We start from the raw sequence: 14,601 nt of genomic DNA on the forward strand, positions 1-14,601 counted from the left end.
GAAACAGCATGAGCAGAGGGTGGACATTACTGCCTGGCCAACATAAGGTGGATAATAGCAACAGGAGAGTGTGTCATACACTGCCAAGGGGAAACTGGCTATAACACCAATAAGTCCACCCCCAACAATACACTCCCTTCATGAGGCATTAATTCCCAAATCTCCATAAGCTGGGAACCTAGAGTTCAGAACACCTAAGTTTATGTGAGACACCTGAACCAAACCACCACATTCCACCCCTGGCCCCCATAAACTGATAACCATACATGATATAAAAGCAATGCAACCATTCAACTTTTAAAAATCCCCATAGTTTTTATGAATTCCAATTCTGTACATACATCCTCATAGTCTAAGATCTTTTAACTGAGCCATAATACCAAAAAATAACCTCAAAAAACCTATAATGGCACAGAATAAACACTCACACTGCAAAAGATGGCACTGGGCATAGCAAAGAAATATTCAACCAATACACGATTTAAAACAACCAGTGCAAACATCAAACTCTGTAGCTTCAAGTCCAACAACTCTAACCAGTGAAGAATCTGCAAGTCTGATAATTAAAACCAGCAACAAGACTCTGGCATTCCAATTCTGCCCCTCCAGCTAAGCTACTCACAGTCCTGGAAAACTTCATCAGGACCGGCAGATCTCGTTGGCAGCCATCTCATACTCCCAGCATCTCCACTGGGTCTCCATTGCAATCCATGGTTCATCCTCATGGTCCCATGGGATCTCCATGCAGGTATCCAGCAAACATGCTTCACACTGTCCATGGCTATTTCCAAAACACAAGGCTGCATTGCAAACTCAATGACCCTCTCTTTCCTTCATTTCTTATACTCTACAACACCAGGTAGGGTGCCAATTTGTTAATCCAGTGATGGGGGCGGATAAAACAGACTTTGAAAAATAGACAACAATAGTCAATCTAGCTATATTTATAGCACTGCAAATCATTTCTTGGGCACTTTGTCCACGTTCCTCTTGAAAATCAGTTCCAAAAGGCCAAAGCCACACAGTCAGGTGTCTAGCAGCAATCCCACTCCTTGGTACCACTTTACTGTTGCAGTCAGGTTCACATTGCTGGTAGAAATCACCCAAACAAGAGCAGCTTCTGGGAAAAAAAGTTTTATTTTGGCTTACACCTAAGTTTTGGGGGGACACCTGAATCAAACCACCACATCCATTTTTCTACAAAATTCATTTTTCTTTACTACTGAGTAGAACTTGTGTAATTGTGTAAATGTGCCACATCTTCATTATTTACTTGTACTAGGTATATAACTTGAAGAAATAGATTATTAGAAAATGATTTTTTCAAAAAAAAAGTCAAACCTGAATGATGCCCATGTCAAAAAGATTTTCAAATACAGTGGTTATTGTATCCAGTCTAATCTTCTATCCATTTAATATGAATTTTACCTTGGAAACATTTCCAGTCACTCTTCTGACTGGCTAGGTGAAGTAAGCAGTAGTGAGATTCAGCAGGCCCAACATGGCCCAATCCTTTGCTCCCAATATACAGAGGACGTTACTTCCTGTATCACATTAACAGCAGTCTCCAGGGCACCTCAACTTACCCATTCCAAACCTACACACTAGTGGAAATTGAAGTGTGTCCTTTAATTTTTTTCTTAAAATTGAATATGTGTTTAGCACATATTTTGAGGTACATTAAAATGAAAAAGGCAGCAAAAGCTTCCCAGTAAGCAGGAGAATATACAGAAAATAGAACCTCATAAAATAGGTGACACATGACATATAGGATACTTACTTAAATTTGAATCTCAGCAAAATAACAACAAAAGTTTAAGTATAAATATGTTCCAACATTGTATGGACATACAAATTAATTTGTTTATTTAAAGTCAAACTCAGGGCTGAGGGTAATGAGTCTGTGGAACTTACCTTGTAACTATGATATAGATTAGGAACAAGGTAGCTTTTCTCCTGGTAGATACCTAGTGACTGGCCCACACACACAAAAAAAACAAATGGATCCCACTTTGCCTTCCCTGGCAAGTCTAGAATCCATGTCTGATATAATCTCATCCAAGATAGCTTCAAACATAAACTTCATTCTTCTCCAGTTCCCCCACCTCAGCAGATTGTTGTTTCCTCTTGAATATCTTGTGCTTAGCCCTGTGCATAGGCCCTTCCTGAGTCAGAGTTTCTCTTGGGCCCACCAAACAATCAACTTTCTTTCTATACACCTGATTCTGGTGTTGAGGTTCATTCTCTTTGGATATTTGGTTCATATAATTGGACTTGAGGCACATGTGTGAGCGCTACCTTTTCACTCTCTTCTTTCCTGTATGAGGGGGATCTTTTCAGTCTCCCCTTCCCTTCTGCAGTCTGACTTTGCTCCCCACATGTGAGCCCCCTCTTTAGAGGCTTCTTTCTCAGAGAGAGACCTTTGTTTGTGTGAGGTGAATCTTCTTGACCTCCATGGCCCCTCAAACCAAAATTCTTTTGGTTAGTGCTTTTATGCTTTGCTTTCCCTCTTAACATTTTCTAAAATAAATTTCATAATTCATAATATTTCATCCTCTGAGTCTGTGTTCTCAGTTCTTTGTTAATGTTGGTAAGAACTAAAGACTTGAGAGCTGTAGGCATGAGTCCTAATCCCCTAGAGCTTTCTCATCCACATGAGTACATGAGTTCAGATACAGACCCCCATTCCCTAGAAGCCATATAAAAGAAATTGGCAGTTTGCATCTTTAATCCAAGTTTACCTATGGGGAGAAGGAAGCTGGGGACAAAAATAAATAAATAAATAAATAAATAAATAAATAAATAAAAATCCCCTGGGAAGTTCACAGGCCATCTAGCCTAATAGGTGCAGAAGCAAACAATGAGAGACTCTACCTCAAAGGTGGAAGGCAGGAGAGGATTGACACCTAAAGCTCTCCTCTGACCTCCGCATGTATGTTTTAATGTAGACATACCCATACCCACAACCACAACCACACCCACATGAACAGACAAACATGCATCATACAGCCCCTCACACACAAAAAATCAAATTCAAGTAGGTATGCTCTATATTGATTTGATAAATCTCATAACTCTAACCAAAGCTCACATAGTCACTTGTTTACTTAACAAATATAACTCACGTGCCAGTGGTAGTCAGTCACTATCCAGCTGCTGGGGCTTAGTAATCCTTCATGGAGTTTTAGTCCATCTTGACAACTACATCAAGGAGTCTGCAATTTTGTCAGGCTGTATCAGTTGAGCGATGATCATGACACACCACTCCACATAAATCAGCCCTTGCATATGCAGTCATGTTGCTACAGTATTGGCCTGAAGATATAGCACAGCAGTTGAGTGCCAACAGAGCATGCCTCAAACACTGGTCAATCAACAATGCTGCAGAAAATATGAATAGATGGGTTTTAAATAGAAATCAGACTTTTGATCATAGAAAAGAAAATAGCTCCTGGGCTGGAGAGATGGCTTAGCAGTTAAGCGCTTGCCTGTGAAGCCTAACGACCCAGGTTTGAGGCTCAACTCCCCATGACCCACGTTAGCCAGATGCACAAGGGGGCATACATGTCTGGAATTCATTTGCAGTGGCTGGAGGCCCTGGCATGCCCATTCTCTCTCCTTCTCTCTATCTGCCTCTTTCTCTGTCTGTTGCTCTCAAATAAATAAATAAAAATATTTTTAAAAAAGAAAATAGCTCTTATTAGTTGTCTTGAGAGCAGATTGTTGTAAAGCAAGTTCATCCTTCTAAGCTAATGTTATGCCCAGTTCTCAGTACCCCTAGTGACCCCCAAACATGTATACAAAGGCAAGGAGCTTTATTTCAGGCTTAAGCTCATATTCTTGACTTCACCAATGCAGTGGATCCATACAAGAGTCCCAAGTGTCAGGAGAACAGAGTTTTTATAGGGATTTGAACATAGAAGTAGGGGATGGTTACATTATTGGTTGTTTTAAACAGTTACTGCACTTGTATTCTCCTGATTGGCTTAGGATATTGGCAGTAAAATTGATGGGCAGGGCCTATGGGAATGCCAGGTAGATTAGGTAACCTTTATTGTGATTGGCTATGTGGATTTGAGGAACTTAAGCAACACTTTAAGCAACTTATCTTATGACCATAAGAATGTATGGCATAAGCAGTTTGTGTTTTTTTTTTTTTTTTTTTTTTTTTTTTCAGTAACTGTTAAACTCTTACTTAAACCTTGCCAGGAAACAGAAACTTAGGCCTACTGGTGACTCTGAAGCCTGCATTGGCAGCCCTCTGGTTCCTGAGTCCTTTATTCCCCCCTCTACTTGTAACTTAAGAGGACACAATCCTGGGTCTTTATTAGGAAAGAGATTGTAAAGGATGGCACTGGGTTCTTAGCACCATGAATTGTACTGCATTCATTCATTCCCTGAAAAAAGAGATTTAGTTCATTGATTATGCAGGGGCCAAGGGTTACTAACAATAATAGAATCAGGAGTCCATCTAAGGCTGAAAGCAAGGTCATTAGCCATGGGTAACTATCAAACATGGATTCATACCAATTTTGATTCTGTTGTCTAGCTTTAGCCCTTTCCTCTAGCATCTTGTGGACCATGGCTAAGCTATCTCTAATGATACATGAATTGTTGGTATAAAAACAACATTGCTCTCCCAGGGCTTGGCATAGTCCTCCTTGTTGTAGAAAGAGTAGATCTAATCCCCTTTTATTTCTCCCTCTCATGAGAAGACACTCTAACTGCTTTGGGGGACTGGGACAAAGACATCAGATCATTACTATTTCCTGCTGAATGGGACATGAAATGGGGACTTGTTGCAGTTAGAGTATCTCCCAGAGAGGGGAACTATTTTAATGGACCCCAGAGTGTAGGAAGATAGTCTTGGAAGAGAACATTGGGGAGAAAGAATAAAAGTAAAGGAGTTACTGAGAAATAAGCACACAACAAACTGGTCCTTTTAGAGGTCAAGGGAGTTCAGGTAGACAGGCTTGTATTGTCTTAGGACCATTTGAGGATGAGCTGGCTGAGATTTTCTTCCAGAACTGTTCATTAAATGGCACAGTAGTATTTGACATGGCTTGTAAAACAGATGAGATATTAGCAGAGTTATCAGAAACATACATAACATTTAACCTTGATAATAGAGAGTTATTGGGTGCCATTAAAGGCTGTGAAAATATATTTTTGGTCTCAAAACTTATTTACATATTTTAAACTTGAAAATAACCCTTTGAACATATGTATTTGTTTTTCTTTATTATAGAAGTAGAACTATAGGGAAAAGATGTCTTAATGATTTTTCCCCTCTTGGAAAGCTCTTGTGTTACTTAATATGTGTAAGGTATTTTTATCTTTGGTTATACATTTCACTCTGAGTGCTTATGACCATGCAGATAGCCAAATTTTAATTAAGTATTAGTTTTAGAGGTCACTACTAGCTCTTTAAAGAGACTCTAGGGACAGAGGAGTAGCCCCATAGCTTACTGGTATCTTTTGTCTCTTAGTATGAATGAGGGCCATGCTGGTGAAGTAGCTTCCCCTTCTTTGGGAAGTCAGGAGGACTGATTGCTCCTCAATTGTGACTCTCTTGCTTCATACTGTACACCAATTTTGTTTGGGTCTCCGTATCCTCCTTGCTTAGGAAGACAGGTAACTTACCAAGAGGCCAGTGTAGAAGTGCCCATCATCTCCAGAGGCCTCATGACCCAGGAGTACAGGCCAAAATATTGGTGTCTCTTGCTCTGATGATCCCAATTGGCTTTGGCTTCTACATAGGTAATTAACACACTGAGAAAGGAAGTTACACCAGCCTGGATGTGTGTACGTATACAGCTGTGGTGGTTTGATTCAGGTGTACCCCATAAACTTAGGTGTTCTGAATGCTAGGTTCCCAGCTGATGGATATTTGGGAATTCATGTCTCCTGGAGGGAGTATATTGTTGGGGATGGCTTATGGGTTATTATAGCCAGTTTCCCCTTGCCAGTGTTTGGCACACTGTCCTGTTGCTATTGTCCACATTATGTTGGCCAGGGGGTGATGTCCACCCTCTGCTCATGCCATCGTTTCCCCTGCCATCATGGAGCTTCCCCTTGAGCATGTAAGCCAAAATAAATCTCTTTTTTCCCAGAAGCTGCTCTTGTTTGGGTGATTTCTACCAGCAGTGTGAACCTGACTGCAACAGTAAAGTGATACCGAGGAGTGGGATTGCTGCTAGACACCTGACTGTGTGGCTTTGGCCTTTTGGAGCTGACTTTCAAGAGGAATGTTGAAGGACTTGAAACCTTGGCCTAAGAGATGCCTTGCAGTTCTGTAAGTAGAGCTTAATGGACTATTCTGGTCTGAGCTGCAAGGCCTGAATGCAGTAAGAACTATGGACTGTGAGGTTTGACTTATGAGGGTGAGAAAGAGCTTTGTTTGGACTGGTCTAGAAGTTTGTATGAGAAACTTGCTCTAATGCCCATGACCTGAGAAGTTGTGCAGGGTTGCTTTGCATAGAAATGACTGGTGTGAGCATAGGGATATGGCACAGAAAGAAAAATCTGTGGGTGAACTTCTGCCTGTTCAGCTGCAGTTGAGAGATTACAACCTTTGAGATTGGGCCAGCTGCCCTGCACTGTGGCAACAGGAAGAATGTACACTCTTTTGAAGGGGCTTGAGTGCTGAAGGAGTGTCCTGTTCTTCAAAGTCTACATTATTTTCCCCCTGCATTAACAAATTGGCACCTGGTATTGTGGAGTATAAGAAATGAAGAAAAGAGATAGTCATTGAGTTTGCAACACAATCTTGTGTTTTGGAAATGGCCATGGGCAGTGTGAAGCAGGTTTGCTGGTTGCCTGCATGGAGACCTCATGAGGCCATGAGGATGAATTGTGGATTGCAGTGGAGACCCAGTAGAGATGTCAGGACCATGAGATGGCTGCCAAGGAGAGCTTCCAGCCCTGATGAAGTTTTCCAGGACTAGCCTAGCTGTAGAGTCTGAATGCCAGAGACTTGTTGGTGGTTAGAATTATCGGACATGGAGTTTTGTCACTGGATAGAGTTGTTGGACTTAAAGCTACAGAGTTTGATGTTTGCCCTGGATGTTTTAAATCTTGTATTGGTTAAATGTTTCTTTGCTATGCCCAATGCCATCTTTTGCATTGTGACTGTTTATTCTGTGCCATTATGGGTTTTTTGAGGTTATTTTTTGGTATTATGGCTCAGTTAAAAGATCTTGGACTATGGGGATGTATGAACATCATTGGGATTGATTAAAAACTATGGTACTTTTAAAGTTAGATGAATGCATTGCATTTTACATCATGTATGGTTATCAGTTTATGGGGGCCAGGAGTGGAATGTGGTGCTGTCCCCCATAAACTTAGGTGTTTTGAATGGTAGGTTCCCAGCTGATGGATATTTGGGAATTCCTGTCTCCTGGAGTGAGTGTATTGTTGGGGACAGGCTTATGGGTTATTATAGCCAGTTTCCCCTTGCTAGGGTTTGGCACACTTTTCTGTTGCTATTGTCCACCTTATGTTGGCCAGGGGGTGATGTCTACCCACTGCTCATGCCATCATTGTCTCCTGCCATCATGGAGCTTCCCCTTGAGCCTGTAAGCTAAAATAAATCTCTTTTTCCCAGAAGCTGCTGTCATTTGGGTGATTTCTACCAGAAATGTGAACCTGACTGCAACAAGAGCACATTTGATTACTTAAATAGATTTGGTTAAAGAATGGCACAAGGGCTTCTAAAATCATTTTGTCCTATCTTTAAAATTTTTTGTTGTACTGTGGCAGCATAAGGCTTATATATGAGGTATAGAAAGTAGGCAAATCTCACATTTTAAATATCTAACATTTATAAATATAGGCAGAAGCTGTTACCAGTCTTAAAAAAAGTAGGAGTTAATTTAAAAACTAACTAATTTAACTTAGAAATTATCAGAAAAGGGCAAGTAATATAGTTTAAAGTCTTAGCACCTGTGTTTCAAATCATCTTTAATTAGTTCAGATACCTATGTGTGTACAAATTACCCAGAGAACATTGGAAACAGAACCACAGAACTTGAATATTTTTTTTCTCTCAGATGAGGATCATTGTTTGAGCATGAGTCTGTACACTAAAGTAGGGAATATGTCTTAAGAGTTAATTTTGTTATAAGCACTGGACTTAACATACAATAGAGCAGAATCTTGTCTTCTTTAAAAAACAAACAAACAAACACCAAAACAGCTAGCTAAATTCTAATATAACCCTTGATAAATCTTTTTGAAAGAACAAAAATCATTTGACAACCAATGATTTTGGCTTAAACTTGATAGCTATTGATTTTATGTACCACAGATATTTTTATTAACATAAAACAATTTTATGTTTTACCCATGTCTTAAATTTGATAAAGCTTAAGCAAGCTATCCCAACGTATTTTAGTCTGAAGATTAGTTTTTTGTTCCTCAAGAGTTTGCAAACAGTTAAAAAATCTCTCACTTTAGGCATGGTGTTTAGGTTCAGCCTGAAAATTCTTTCCTACATACGCATAGCTTTATCCATATACTTAAAAATTCTCATCTAAGTACCATTCAAAAAGCATTTTTAACAAGCATTCTATGTCACAACATTGAAAAATTCCTTCCCAGTTTCTTCAATCAATTCATCTCACCCCATTATTAACCATCTTTCTTATAAAGATCTTATGAAAAACTACACAAAATTAATTAATCCTATTACTCACTAACAAGTGAGTAGTCTAAAGACAATTTTATGTCGTTGATACCAATAAGACACTTGGAAATTATTTTAGGAGGAACTAGGGCAATTTTTTTTAATATTTATTTATTTATTTATTTATTTATTTATTTATTTATTTATTTATTTTTGCTATCTTGAGGCAGGCTGGCCTAGAAGGTCAGTTGCCTCCTCCTTTTAAGTACATTAAGGGCATTACAATGTTTTTTTTCTTTTTTTAATACCTGACAAATTACAAGTTACCACTTTAGAGAGAATTCTGTTGTTTTTAATAATCCACTATGTAAGTTAAAGTTGACCTAGAACATAAATTCAGTAATAATATTTATGATATCATGTAACAAAGTATGACATTTTTTTACATAAAACTTCAGTTCTTTATAGGCTGTAGTTAAATGTGACCTTTTTCTTTTCTTTCTTGCTGCTTTTTCGTGCACGGTGGTGGCTGGCGGGGCTTGCATACTACTCTCATCACTCACCAGGGGTGCCGTCTAGCACGTGTGCATGCAATGGCCAAGAAGACTGCCAGGACACCAAAGACTCTGGCTACCTGAATGGGGAAGGGAGGCGGGAGAGGGATTCCCTTTGACCGTTAGGGAAAGAGGGTGCCTCCAGGACTGCCAGGAGGCCTCTGAAGAAAGCAGCCCACTGGGAGGATACTGAAGAAGAAGGGGGTCTGCTTAGGGGCCACTGGGAAAGAGGGGGCCTCCCAGACTTCTGGGAGGCCACTGGAAAAAGGAGGGCCCTTCTTAGGGCCACTGGGAGAGGAGGTGGAGGCATGACACATGCCCAGGCAGAGGTGCCACTGTCTGTCTGTCACATGACCCTGACTGCTTTGAAGTGGTTGGTTTGTAGTTTCGCTGCTTAAAGGGAATGAGGGGGTATTTCCTTTCTGAACTTTTAGGTTCCTAGCCAGGTAAGCCATGCGGGTGCACATGTCTGGCTCATATGGATGCCCAGAAATCTAAAAATGAATTGGAGGACTTCTTCCCAAAAGGAGCCTGCCTCCCTCTGGGAAAGCTAATTCCCTTAACTTTCAGAAGAGCTCTTATTCCATGAATCTGAGATTTTTTTTTTTTTTTTTTTTTTTTTTTTTGTGGGAGGAAATGTTACCAATGACAGAGAAAGATTAGAAACACCAAAACCAGAGGGTGAAATTCCCAAGGGCTGATTAGCACACAGGGGGTTCCCCAAAGATCTGGACATGAGCCTGTCCACAAATTTAAGGGGCCAGTGACCTGCCCTACAGGATTTTAAGAGGCCTGTGTGTTATTGTTTTCTTTTCTTTTTTTTTCTTTTTTTTTTTTTTTGTGTGTGTGTATGTATCTGTGTGTGTGTCAGAGAGAACTAGATTGAGGATTTTTGCCAACACACAATGGGCTGACTGGGTCAAGACAGAGGACAGCTGGCCTTCAGTCAATACCAACAGTGGCCTTGGCCAAGAGACATCAATTTCCAGTTAGTCATGTCTGGTCCCATGCGATGGTACAAACCGAAAATAAAGGAGGAGAAAGAGAAACCTGCCAACCCTCAAAAACATGGAGGCAAGGCCACATGGGCCAATGTCTCCCAGTCCCTCTGGGAGAGCGCTCACCTACCCTGTCCATCTCATAAGGTCCCTGTTCAGGCACCAGCTGTGAGTTTTTGGATTTTTGCTTGGGGGGCTGGGCCAGCTGCAATTCACCCTAAAGGCATCCAGGCAACCAGGGGTGGGTGAGCATGTGAAGAGAGAAAGACACTCCTGGGAGAAAGTTGACCAGCTCTCTCCTTACCTGCTGCCGTGTTGAAATCCCAGTCTGGTCTAGTCAAAGGGAAGAAGGTATCAATGATAGCCTTCTTATTGGTAGGATTCCTATCAGTGCCCCAAACCAATTTCTGGGCTTCAGTCTGGATTCTTTCTCTTTCCTCTGTAGTAAAGAGAATCTGTGGCAATTATTGACAATCATCCCAAGTTGGTAGGTGAGTGAAAATAATAGAACCCAAAAGGTCAATAAGTCCCTGTGGCTGTCGGAAAATTTAGGACTGTGAACTTTCCAATTATAAAGATCATTAGTGGTGAATGGCCAGTAATGATATGGCTAATCACCATCTTGGTCTGGGGGCCCCATAACCCAGAAGGGTAATACTGTGGAGGGCTTGATTTTGAGGGGCTCTAATTTTGACATCTTGAAAGTAGTCCATCAGTAAAGAAAGTGGGGTAGTCTGGGTCTGTCCCATCTGTCCAATCACACAAATAGTAATTCCAACAAAGAAAAGGAAAAAGAGGGCTGGAGAGATGGCTTAGCGGTTAAGCGCTTGCCTGTGAAGCCTAAGGACCCTGGTTCGAGGCTCGTTTCCCCAGGACCCACGTTAGCCAGATGCACAAGGGGGCGCACACATCTGGAGTTCGTTTACAGAGACTGGAAGCCCTGGCGCGCCCATTCTCTCTCTCTCCCTCTATCTGTCTTTCTCTCTGTGTCTGTCGCTCTCAAATAAATAAATAAATAAATTAAAAAAAGAAAAAGAAAAGGAAAAAGATACAGCAAAAAAGTTCAGCTCGGCAGTGGCTACAAAACCAAAACTGAGACAATGGCTTCTTGCTGTTCCATGGTAGTGACCCACATTGCCTCTGAAAATCTACCAGGAAAATGAAATCCCCCTCAGGTGGGCACTCCAGACAGAGTGGCCTCCAGAGGTGCATCCACCCAACCACAATTTTCTGATGAAAGGAAGGATTAAGGACAGGTTTTCAAGAAAGACAAAACAAAGAAGCACAACACAGAAGCACACTACCAGCTGGTGACCTGAGCTCCACGTGTTGGTGTTCCTTAGGGGTCGCTGAGGGAATGCCATGATGAGCCCCCAATGTTATGCCCAGTTCTTGGCACCTCCAGTGACCACCAGGGAGAACCAAACACATATTGAAAGGCAAGGACCTTTATTTTAAGGTTAAGCTCAGACTCTTGACTTCACCAATGCAGTGGATCTATAGGAGAGTCCCAAGTGTCAGGAGAACAGAGTTTTTATAGGGATTTGAACATAGAAGTAGGGGATGGTTACATTATTGGTTGTTTTAAACAGTTACTGCACTTGTATTCTCCTGATTGGCTTAGGATATTGGCAGTAAAATTGATGGGCAGGGCCTATGGGAATGCCAGGTAGATTAGGTAACCTTTTGTGATTGGCTATGTGGATTTGAGGAACTTAAGCAGCACTTTAAGCAATTTATCTTATGATCATAGGAATGTATGGCATAAGCAGCTTATGGGTTTTTTCAGTAACTGTTAAACTCTTACTTAAACCTTGCTGGGAAACAGCAACCTAGGCCTACTGGTGACTCTGAATCCTGTCATGGCAGCCCTCTGGTTCCTGAGTCCTTCACTAACTTAACTCCATGTTGTTTCAGCACCATGAGCCCTGCATCAGATGCCAGTGCTGACACCACAAAGTTAATCTCTAGAATTGTAAGGTAAACAAACCTCTTTTAATTATGAATTGCTCAGTATTATCCATTTTGTTATAGCAACGCAAAATAGACAAAATCAGTTAACAACTTTTGCTTGTCAATCTTGGACAAAGGGGAGTATATTAAACTATGATGACTCCATTATTTTTGCTGAGTGAAGTTAGAACTAGGGTGAAGGTTTATTAAATCTTAGTGCAAAATCTTTCCTTCTCAAAGGTGGGATACTTGAATGGCCTCTGCTCTCTGTGTGACATTGAAGTGAGATGCCATTTAGTGGCTGGTACATGAGCAAATGTGCCAACCCTAAGACTTGAACTTAGCACCAAAGGGTTACTAACACTTTAAACAAGTAAAGCTTGGCATACTAATTTTTTTCAGTCATACAAATAACATTCAACTCAATAGTATTCAATCCCCACATGTCTTTGAACACTTTCTCCATTTCAAGCCACACTGCTAAATTATCTGTGCCCTGAAGCATGAAAATTCTGTGCATAAATCAAAAACAAGTTAGTTTTTTTTTTCTTCATGCTGCTGCAGAAATTCCAATTTACCACATCATTTAGCAGCAAAGAAGCAAGCTTCAGATGGGATCAGGAGTAGCATGAGCAATGAGCCTGATAAACATGGGCAAGAGTCCTGGAATTTCTCACCAAATTAAATTATTTATTGTTCCAGAGAACTACATTAGCATGCAGATAAAGTGTGAAGTCAGAGCAACCATTTTCTATCTCCTCTAATCTTTGTTTTAATTGTTATTTACTTTGAATTCTTTCCTCATAAATGACCCCCTTGAGCTATACCACTACTACCATTGAACATTTGTTTCCTTTTATTTTTACTTCACAATGGCTCATATATTGAGACAAAATCTAGGTTCATATTATCTTGGCGAGCATTGGTGTAAGTTTCTTAACTGCACAGGGGGAGAGCTATATCAACAGCAGCTGCAGCTGTACAAAGCTCTTGGGTTAAGACTTATGAGAGCCAGATTCTGGGTCTAGTTCTGTTGCAATATCTCAATAATTCCTGCCAGTCATACCACAGCAGAGAAAGGCAACCTACATCACTCATGAAACTTATCTCCCAACATAGATTCTCTCCTTCACTGGCCATGAACTCCTATCTCCTGCTGATTTTATTCAATGCTTACCATATCATTTTCATTGGACATTCATCATATCTAGACTCACCTCTCTGTTTAGTCTTTGTCCTATTCTATCCTACTCTACCATCAACCAAAATTAAGTTTCCACCTGTATATCACTTCAGCTCCAATATTATTGGCCCACTCTACTCTGCTGTCCTAACCTCTGCTGCTTATGTCACATGTGAGTCATTTAGAATTCAGGAGCTTTGTCTCTTAACTGATTCACTATATCTCACCCCTAAACTCCTCTGAATGATTAAAAAAAAAAACCTGCTAGTTTCTGGTCCCAGTACTCTCTCAACTACTTCCAACTACACAGGAAAGCCAGTGATCCTATATTTTTCTTATGAAAATAATAAAAGATTCCCAAATGTGTTCTCAGTTATAATAGACAACAGACAGGTATGTGATTGTTTGTTTCATGTGTGAAACATTAGATTTATAGGAGATAGGTCAGTGGGTAAAAGCACTTGCTGTGCAAGCATGAAAACTTGAGTTCAACCCTTAACATTAGCATAAAAGCCCGCTGTGGACAAACACACCTGTAAAATGATTAATCTTGGGGAAGGAGAGGCAACAGGATCACTGGAGTTCCTTTGTCAGTAAGTTGATCCAACATATGACATAAGCCCCAGTCAATCAGAGACCCGGTCTCAAAGGAATATGGCACAAGTACAATAGGAGAAGACATACAATATTTCCTTTGCCCTCCAAATGCATATATGTAGGGTGTGTACATAAGTGCACATGTGCCTATACACACCACATACACATACAAGCATGCTATGCATTCTACACAAATTCACACACAAAAACACAATATAAACACACACATAAACACATACATACACATATAAACACACACTAAAATTAACTTGTACTTTTTCAATATTTCATTTATTTTCAAGCAGAGAAATATATAGAAAAGAGAGACAGACAGAATGGACACTCCAGAGCCTCTAGACACTACAAACAATGTCCAGCTACATGTGACACTTTGTGCATCTGGCTTTATGTGGGTACTGAGGAATCAAACCTACATTGTTAGGCTTTGCAGGTAAGTGCTTTAACTGATGAGCCACCTCTCCAGCTCCTCTTTTAGTTTTTTTTTTTATATTTTTAAATTTTTATTTATTTATTTGAGAGTGACAGGCAGAGAGAGAAAGAGGCAGATAAAGAGAGGGAGAAAGAATAGGCACGCCAGGGCCTCCAGCCACTGCAAATGAACTCCAGACGCTTGTGCCCCCTTGTGCATCTGGCTAACGTGGGTCTTGGAGAATCAAGCTTTGAACC

The sequence above is a fragment of the Jaculus jaculus genome, chromosome 6 (assembly GCF_020740685.1).
Source record: "Jaculus jaculus isolate mJacJac1 chromosome 6, mJacJac1.mat.Y.cur, whole genome shotgun sequence".
NCBI classification, from domain to species: domain Eukaryota; kingdom Metazoa; phylum Chordata; class Mammalia; order Rodentia; family Dipodidae; genus Jaculus; species Jaculus jaculus.